The following is a 9,033-nucleotide window of genomic DNA, read 5'->3' as shown; positions in this document are numbered from 1 at the left end:
TCAATTTGATTCCTGGAGCTCAGCCTGTGCCTGGCTGTGGATCTCTGCATCTGCCTCCATTGGTCACTGGACAAAGGCTCTATGACGACAGCTAGGTTATTTGCTAGGCTGGTCACCAGAGCAGACCTGTCCAGGCACCCTCTGGACCACCGCCAGCAAACCAAGGTAGGGTCAACCTTGTGAATTCCTGAGAGCCTCCCCAGTACCCTGCCTCTTCCTATTCCCATGATGTCCTCATTTATCATGGTATCTTCCTCCCTGCCCACCCATTCTGTCCCTGTTCCAGCTTGACCCTTCCATTTCCCTATGCTCTCATCCTCCATTCATCACCCTTTGCCCCCCCCCCCCCCCGCAGTCCACTCATGTAGATCTCATCCACTTCTCCTTCACAGGGTCGTCATCCGTCATCCATGTGTCGCTCCTAGGGTCTTTCCCTGTTAGCTAGCCTCTCTGGAGTTGTGGGTTACAGTCTGGCCATCCCTTCCCTCACATTTAGTATCCACTAATGAGTATATACTATGTTTGTCCTTCTGAGTCTGGGTTACCTCACTCATGATGATATTTTCTAGTTCCATCCATTTGCCAGCACATTTCATGATATCATTGTTTTTTACTGCTGAGTAGTACTTCATTGTGTATATGTGCCATATTTTCTTTAGTTTTCTTTCTTCAGTTGAGGGGCATCTAGGTTGTTACTTGCTATTACAAATAATGCTGATATGAACATAGTTGTGCATGTGTCCTTGTAGTAAGATTGAGCATTCCTGGGGCATAAGCCCAAGAGTGGTATAACTGGGTCTTGAGGAAGACTTATTCCTAATTTTCTGAGAAACCGCCATACTGATTTCCAGAGTGGCTGCACAGGTTTGCACTCCCATCAACAGTGGAGGAGTGTTCCCCTTGCTCTACATTCTCTCCAACATAAGCTGTCTTCAGTGTTTTTGATCTTAGCCATTCTGACAGGTATAAGATGGTATCTCAGAGTTGTTTTGATTTGCATTTCCCTGATGACTAATGATGTTGAGGAGTTCCTTAAATGTCTTTCAGCCATTTGAGATTCTTCTGCTGAGAATTCTCTGTTAAGCTCTGTAGCCCATTTTTTATTTGGATTGTTCTGTATTTTGATGTCTAGCTTTTTGAGTTCTTTATATATTTTGGAGATCAGCCCTCTGTCAGATGTGGGGTTGGTGAAAATCTTTTCCCATTCTGTAGGCTGTTGTTTGGTCTTATTGACATGTCCTTTGCTGTACAAAAGCTTCTCAGTTTCAGGAGGTCCCATTTATTAATTGTTGCTCTCAGTGTCTGTGCTGCTGGTGTTATATTTAAGAAGTAGTCTCCTGTGCCAATTCGTTCCAGACTACTTCCTACTTTCTCTTCTATCAAGTTTAGTGTAACTGGATTTATGTTGAGGCTCTGACCCATTTCTAATACAACCAAAATGAATTTATTTATTTTAATACTTTTCCATGGTCATATTGGGATTTTCTATATTTAAGGAAAGATCAGTACAAAGAGAGCAGTTTCACTTCTTCCCTCCAAACCTGTGGCTTTTCTTTCTTTTCTCACTCAATTTCCTTACCAATCTCCAGTACAATGTCTAATAGATGTAGCTAAAATGAACATGTGCTTTATTAGTGATATTACCTATGATATCATCTATCATGTGAGCTGAGAGATTTTTATAGTTGTTCTCTGTAAGGTTGAAAAAGTTTCCTTTCCATTCCTAGTGGTTGAGGGTGGACTTAACTTCTTAATGGAGAATGAAAAATAAGTTACTGTGTTTATTTAAATCTTGTTTCCTACAGATTACATTAATATATATTGGAAAAAATACAAAATTCTGCATTTATTGCTGCCACAGGTTGCTTTTGCCTCTAAATTTGCAAGACTGTTAAAAAGGACTGTACCTGGAGACTGTCCAGGAAAGGAGGAGGAAGAATTGTGATGTCTGTGTAAGCAGACAACACCAGGCACCAGCACACATATTTTGGCCAGCCTAGACACTAAGAATTGCTGAGCACAGACATTCAGCAAAAAGGGGAATGAGCACTGCACAGCTGTGCAGGAAAAGGGGAATGAGCACTGCACAGCTGTGCAGAGAAAGGGGAATGAGCACTGCACAGCTGTGCAGGAAAAGGGGTATGAGCACTGTACAGCTGTGCAGGGAAAAGGGGAATGAGCACTGTACAGCTGTGCAGGAAAAAGGGGAATGAGCACTGCACAGCTGTGCAGGGAAAGGGGAATGAGCACTGTACAGCTATGCAGAAAAAAGGGGAATGAGCACTGCACAGCTGTGCAGAGAAAGGGGAATGAGCACTGCACAGCTGTGCAGGGATAAAGGGGAATGAGCACTGTACAGCTGTGCAGGGAAAAGGGGAATGAGCACTGTACAGCTGTGCAGGAAAAAGGGGAATGAGCACTGCACAGCTGTGCAGGGAAAGGGGAATGAGCACTGCACAGTTGTGCAGGGAAAAGGGGAATGAACACTGCGCAGCTGTGCAGGGATAAAGGGGAATGAGCACTGCACAGCTGTGCAGGAAAAAAGGGAATGAGCATTGTACAGCTGTGCAGGAAAAAGGGGAATGAGCACTGCGCAGCTGTGCAGGGATAAAGGGGAATGAGCACTGTACAGCTGTGCAGGGAAAGGGGAATGAGCACTGTACAGCTGTGCTGGGAAAAAGGAATGAGCACTGCACAGTTGTTCAGGGAAAAAGGAATGACCACTGTACAGCTATGGTGTGATTCTGGAAGAATGGTTAGGATGTTGGAGCCAATCCTCAATACATAGAGATGGGCAGCAAATTCATTCTGTTCTTTGGTAAGTCTGCCATTGCCTCCAACAAAGCACCAATTTGATGAGGGTTCAGCCTAATGAGGAATTCTGCTCAGGGAAATAAGCTCATAGTATTTATTGGGTAAAATTCTAATATTACAAAGAGATGATTTAATATTTAAAAAACTCACACTTTTATTTCCTATGTGAATTGAAGTTATTGTTTTATAAAATAAACCTCACTGATAATTAAAATGTATCATAGCAAAACCTTTCTTTTATATTTGTAAGTCAAGCAACTAAGAAGAAATGAATGAGAAAGGTATATATCATTGGACTGACCCACAGTTCCAGGTCAGTGTCGCCAGAGTTAGCTCAAGAAAAGTCTCTGTCTTAGTCAGTGTTCTATTGCTGTGAAGAGACACCACGACCAAGGCAACTATTATAAAAGAAAGCATTTAACTTGGGGCTTGCTTACAGTCTCAGAGGTTTAGTCTATGATTCATCCTGGTGGGGGTATAGGAACATGCAGGCAGATGTAGTGTTGGAGAAATATCTGAGGTTCTATATCCTGATCTGTAGGAAGCATGAAGAGAGTGAGAACTAGGCCTGACAATGGCTTTTGAAACATCACAGCACACCACTAGTGACAAACTTCCTACAAGGCCACACTTAACTCTTCTCAAATAGTGACACTCCCTGATGACTAAGCATTCAAATATATGAACCTGTAGTTTGAATTTTCCTGCCTGGCCCACAGTTAGGATAAATCTTTTTTATCCTCCAGTCTCACAGCCGCTCAGACCCAACCAAGTAAACACATAAAGACTTACATTGTTTACAAACTGTACGGCCGTAGCAGGCTTTTTGTTAACTGTTTTTATATCTAAGTAAGATGTTAAGATACCGGTAAGTCACAAGCCACATGACAACTTATAGATTAATAAAAGCTGGTTAATTCAAGATATTAAAACTAGATAACAAAAGGTCTGCTGTGGCCATACAGTTTATAAGCAATATAAGTCTCTGTGTGCTTACTCGGTTGGGTCTGAGCGGCTGTGGGACTGGCAGGTAAGATAGATTTGTCCTGACTGTGAGCCAAGCTGGACCAAAAAAAATAAACCCTCCAGCTACAAGGGTCATTCTTATTCAAACTACCACAGTCTCCAAATCTGAGCAAGGAAGAAATATTGGTTCAAAAGGAACTCAGAACAGTGCTGGCAGAATTGACTCAGCTGCAAGTCACCAACGCTGATGGAGGACAGGAGATGCAGTCTGTATCCTTCCCAACAGGCAGTTTTTACAGCCTGGCTAGCAGCTGTGCCTCTGGACCACTTGTGAATTAACTTGAGCCCTGAATGCACCTTGTGTCTGAGCCAATATGGGGTATGACACTCTAGAAGGGTCTCTTTAGTAGCCAGGACTGTACCTCTTACTTGGGTAGAAAAGGATAGTGTTGCTTGCTAGACAGATCTCTGCTAGTAGAAACCTCTTTCCCATCAAGAATGAATTCAGATAGAAATGAAAGAGAAAGCTTAATGACTTGATGGGTAGATCTGCTTTTCACTAAGACAATTATATACCTCAGGTTGAGTAAGTTTGCATATAATTATAAACAGTTTGAAACAAATTTAACTGTTCTCAGTATGTTACTCTAAAGGGTAGCTTTACCAGTGTGTGTGTGTGTGTGTGTGTGTGTGTGTGTGTGTGTGTGTGTGTGTGTGTGTGTGTAAATGTTTTATGACATGCTTTCATAAGATACCATAATTTAAATGGGTAACTATGTCAAGAATTTTCTTTCCAGGGGATGAGTTGAGCTCATGATGGTGTTTGTTTTGAAAAGGAAATGGCCTTATATATTTTCCCATGAAAATGATGTATCTATTAAAGAAATGTTTTTTAACACTTAAGATTCTTCCATTTTCTTGAAAAAATTATCTCCTAAGATTGGCAGGCAATTTTGAAATCACAGTTACACAGTCAGAAAAAACTTGTTATTCATGTTCAATTACTTTGCAAGTTCACAACTAAAATGGTGTAATTCTAATGCCTTTCCATCGTAATGTGATGCAGACAAGGTATAGAAAGAATTGCTTGTGGGCATTGTCTGACTAAGAAATCATTGCTGTCTTCCAGGGGATGTGACATATTCAGATATTCTATTTTCCATTTAAACTTCTCAGAAATAGAAGTTCATTTGATTACATTGAAATGGTTTTGTCATAGGACTTCATCTACATTTGTATGGGAATCTGATGTGAGTTTACTGAGAAGGCAAAGTTTCTGTTCTTACCCAAAGCAGGGCTGGTATGAGAATGTTAGAAGCAACCTTATCCATTAACATTTGATTAAATATCTCTTATTTCTGTTTCTACATACCTACAGAGCTTTGCATGCCAAACTTGAGGCTAGAGAATGATGGAATGTGAGCCTGGGGACAAGCACGGGGTTCACTAAAAGCTTCTACTAAAAATATTTCCACACAAAACACTTCTATCCATCTCCCCTCAGATCTGCTGTCTTGGAATCTCTGTTTCCTTACCAATTTCATCCTTAGATACTTCTGGTAGGAAAACAAGTTTCTTTACATTACAGAAAGAGAAATAAGACTCAGTTTGAATTAAGCCATACATGGTGTGCTGACTTGTTTTATGCTATCTTGACCCAAGCTAAAGCCATTTGGAAAGAGGGAACTGATAAGTCAAAATATATCCCCTATTAGTGGGTAACTCCACTGATGCAATCAGCTAATCAAGCCAAATTAATAAGTCCAGGTTTGATAAACAGAACAAGGGAACTCCCAGGTAACTCTTGGGAAGGCACAAGAGGAATCACATGGCAGGTCTAGTAGCCAGGTCTTAAATACGCTGTAGGCATGGTCTTGAGTAGCCCTGGGGGAGAGGCTGACCCTTGTCAGGCTTTCTGCTTGGCAGGGTCTGGAAAGAGCAAGTCCAGGAAGCTGCTGCTTGTCATGCTGAGGGAGGGTTTGGAATGAGGCCTGAGCTAGAGAATCCCAACATTCCAACCTTCTTGGAAATATATGGATGTAGGTTCAAGTCTGGCTACTTCCTGCTGGCAAGGGACAATATGGAGAGGGAGAAGTCAGGAGTTGGTGAGGCCATGCTCAGCAGGAAGTGTGGGTAAAGAAGCATTCAGTTAACTGCCATCCTGGAGACCTCAGGAACCTATTTCTTAAGAAGACAGAGAAGGCAGGTTGCTAGGAGAAAAATAAATTATTAACACTGGCCTATGAGTGGGGCTAGTCATGGGCAAAAGAATGGAATGGAGATATGCCCTGGTTGTACAGAAGAGGCAAGAGTGAGTGAGCCAGAAGAAATATTGTAAACTATTGGGGTTCAGCCTCTTGACAGCCTGCTCCCAAGGTCCAGGAAGAAACTACAACCAGCTGATAATCTAATCTTTGACAATATTAAATGAATCTAAGTACATGAAACTCTTTAGTCCATACACTTTATTCTTCTGAGTCAGTTCTCTCTCTACACAGCTTCTTTTCTGCTCTCATGCTTAGCTCCTTTCTGTCCCCTCTCATCATGTCCTCTCATAGCCCTAACTAGGCTCTTCTGCTTTCAACCTCATCTTATCCTCAGTTCCTCCATCCATGCTCATTCCTTCCTTTCCTCCTCTCCTGACCTAAGCCAACCCACCTACCATCTGCAAAATCTCTGCCTTGTTCTTTCTTCTCTAGCCATGTGACTCTGTTTGGAGCTAGGAAAACTACCTCATTCCTCCTTCACCTGGTATGCCAAAAAACCCTTTTTGTTTTGAGTCAATTGCTCTGCAATGCCATTTGGCCTGTGAGGGGAAGGAGGGTCTGAGCTTCATTTGCACGAGAAACAAAGCTATGCATCTACACATCTACCTAAGAGACAGGCATTGTCTCTGTTCAGATCATCAGTAAGTCTGAGAAGGTTATTTTGTTTGCTGTTATGACCTATGAGTATATGAGTGCACAAAAAATTGACAGCAGGAAACAGCTGATACATTAAAAGGAGAATAACATCAAATGATCCTTGATATTTGACGTCTTCTCCAGAAGGATTTCTTGATCCTTCTAGGTATGGCTATATCATATACAGCTGAATATCTAGTTTATATTCTTGAGGGCTGCAGCAAAGAAAGAGCAAGTATGCCCTTGAGTCTGGAGAGGTGGTACCAGCACTGATGTTCCAGGACCTTGAGGGGATGGCATGTCAAACCAGGAGATGATGTGTTCAGAAGTATGTGAGTCATTACATCTGCTGTTTCCCTGGAGTTGGGGAGTGCATCCATCTTGTAAAGGTGTCAATAAGAGTTAAGAGATAATGGAGGTTTTTATGAGTGAGCACATGAGTGAAATCAATCTGTCAGTACCTGCTTGGTTGGTGTCCTTGGAGCTGGTACAGGGGATGGCTGGTGTATCTGGAGGACCACCTGTGGGTTGGCCTTGGCACTAAGAGAGGAGTGGATCTGTAAAATACATGCTTCAAGATGGGTGAAGATGGGTGGAGTCAAAGAGAGGTTCTAAAATCTGTTATTATTTTCTACCAGGCCAAATTTCTTGATACAGTAGCAGAACTCTTTCTCAGGAACCTGTGGGTGTCTGTAAAACAACTGGAACAGATTTACATCTTAGTGCCACAGCAGGAGGCTATGGCTTTGGAATAAAAAGTATGAACATTTTTTCTAGGGCCTGGAGGAACAGAGTTGAACATGCCAGCAGGATTCTGTACCCTCTCTAATGCTAACCCGTTTCTAAAAGTTGGGACCAGTAAATTTCACAGAAATTTAAGAACTTCTGAAAACTGTAGTCTCAGGAGGAGAGCTGTTAAACTGGTAAGGCTATCATTACTCTAGTAATCAAATGCCATCAGATCTGAGAAAGATAAGTAAATGAATAGAAGTGACACAGTTTTCCAGCTACCTACGCAGTCTTAGGTTTCTCCTTGGTCATTAGGGGACAGAAGTCCCAAAGACCGTAGCAGTCTTTGGCTGCCAAATCCAGAAGATCTGACAGACTTTCCTGTAGGGTAGGAATTTGTGGAGAGTGTCCTACCTTGTCTTAGCAAAGTATGGCAATCAGTTCCCCAGTGTCCTATTTATTTACAGTCTGGTGACCAGGTCTTAAATACTCTGAAGGCATGGTCTTGAGCAGCCTAGAGGAGGGGTTGACTCTTGGTGGACTTTCTGAGGGGTGGAGTCTGGAAAGGGAAGCTCCAGGGAATTGCTGCTTGGCACACTGAGGGCAGGCTTAGGAATGGGGCCCCAATATGGAGATCCCCAACAGGAATATCAATTGAGCAAATGCTCCCATCTGATGGGCCTGTGGGCAAGCCTGTGGTACATTTTTTTTATTGATGATTGATGTGGGAGAGCCCAGCTTACTTTGGGCAGTGCCACCCTAGAGTTGTATAAGAAAGCAGGCTGAACAAGTTATGAGAAAAAAGCCAGTAATCAGCACTCCTCTGTGTCCTCTTCTTCAGTTCTTGATCCAGGTTCCTGTCCTGAGTCCCTGCTCTTACTTCCATGGATGATGGATCATAAGTTGTAAGCTGAAATAAAACCTTTGCTCCTTAAGTTGATTTTGGTCAATGGTGTTTATCACAACAATAGAAAAGCAACTAAGACACATGCTGTTGTAACACTTGACTGCCAGGAAATAGGGCTGACAGTGTCTGGCTAAGTTCACATAGCTCTAGGGGTCAGCGTAGTGGGCACCTTTGGGCTCACTATGCAAGGGTGGGCAGCACAGCATGGATAGCTAATTCTTTCATCACAGCCAACCTCAGGTTCTTTCTTTGCCTGCTTCTGCTTTTCTCACTCTGAATGCCACTGATGGTGATATTCCTAGCAGCTTCCTGTACACAAATCACATGAGAACCTGGAAAACTCAGCCTAAGCCAAAAATTAGATTGCAAATGCACAGAATCTCCCATGCTCAGTCAGTCATCTGTATGTAGTTGCAACATGTAACCAATGATACTGATCCCACTGTGCATGGAGGTTTGGGATTAAACCTAGGGAAAAGGAAAAGAAGATGAAGCAACAAAATTATACTGAGGCAAATAATTTTAGTATCCTTCCCAGCATCCTGACATGCTTTTCCCAGCTGTGTCCAGTTAAGTACTGCATACTGCTTTGATGACAGCTGTGCATGCTACACTGTCCCATTTAATCCCACTGTCTGGCAAGTGTGTGGCATCTTGGCTTGTGTAAATGAATTTAGTGATGTTTGTACCATGATGAAGGTGCAATTATCCATT

The 9,033-nt window shown here is 42.4% G+C and overlaps 1 long non-coding RNA gene across 1 annotated transcript; it reads left to right on the top strand.

The window, feature by feature from the left end:
* Positions 1 to 403: 403 nt before the first annotated feature.
* LOC121827551 (uncharacterized) lies at positions 404 to 8,347 on the top strand. Its single transcript, XR_013048845.1, has 3 exons — positions 404 to 509; positions 7,461 to 7,606; positions 8,254 to 8,347. It is a non-coding gene; the product is annotated as an uncharacterized LOC121827551 (long non-coding RNA).
* The last annotated feature ends 686 nt before the right edge of the window (positions 8,348 to 9,033 follow it).

The sequence above is a fragment of the Peromyscus maniculatus genome, chromosome 2, assembly GCF_049852395.1.
Source record: "Peromyscus maniculatus bairdii isolate BWxNUB_F1_BW_parent chromosome 2, HU_Pman_BW_mat_3.1, whole genome shotgun sequence".
NCBI classification, from domain to species: Eukaryota; Metazoa; Chordata; class Mammalia; order Rodentia; family Cricetidae; genus Peromyscus; species Peromyscus maniculatus.
Note: the sequence above shows the minus strand (reverse complement) of the source record. Positions and strands in the feature narration are given on the sequence as shown.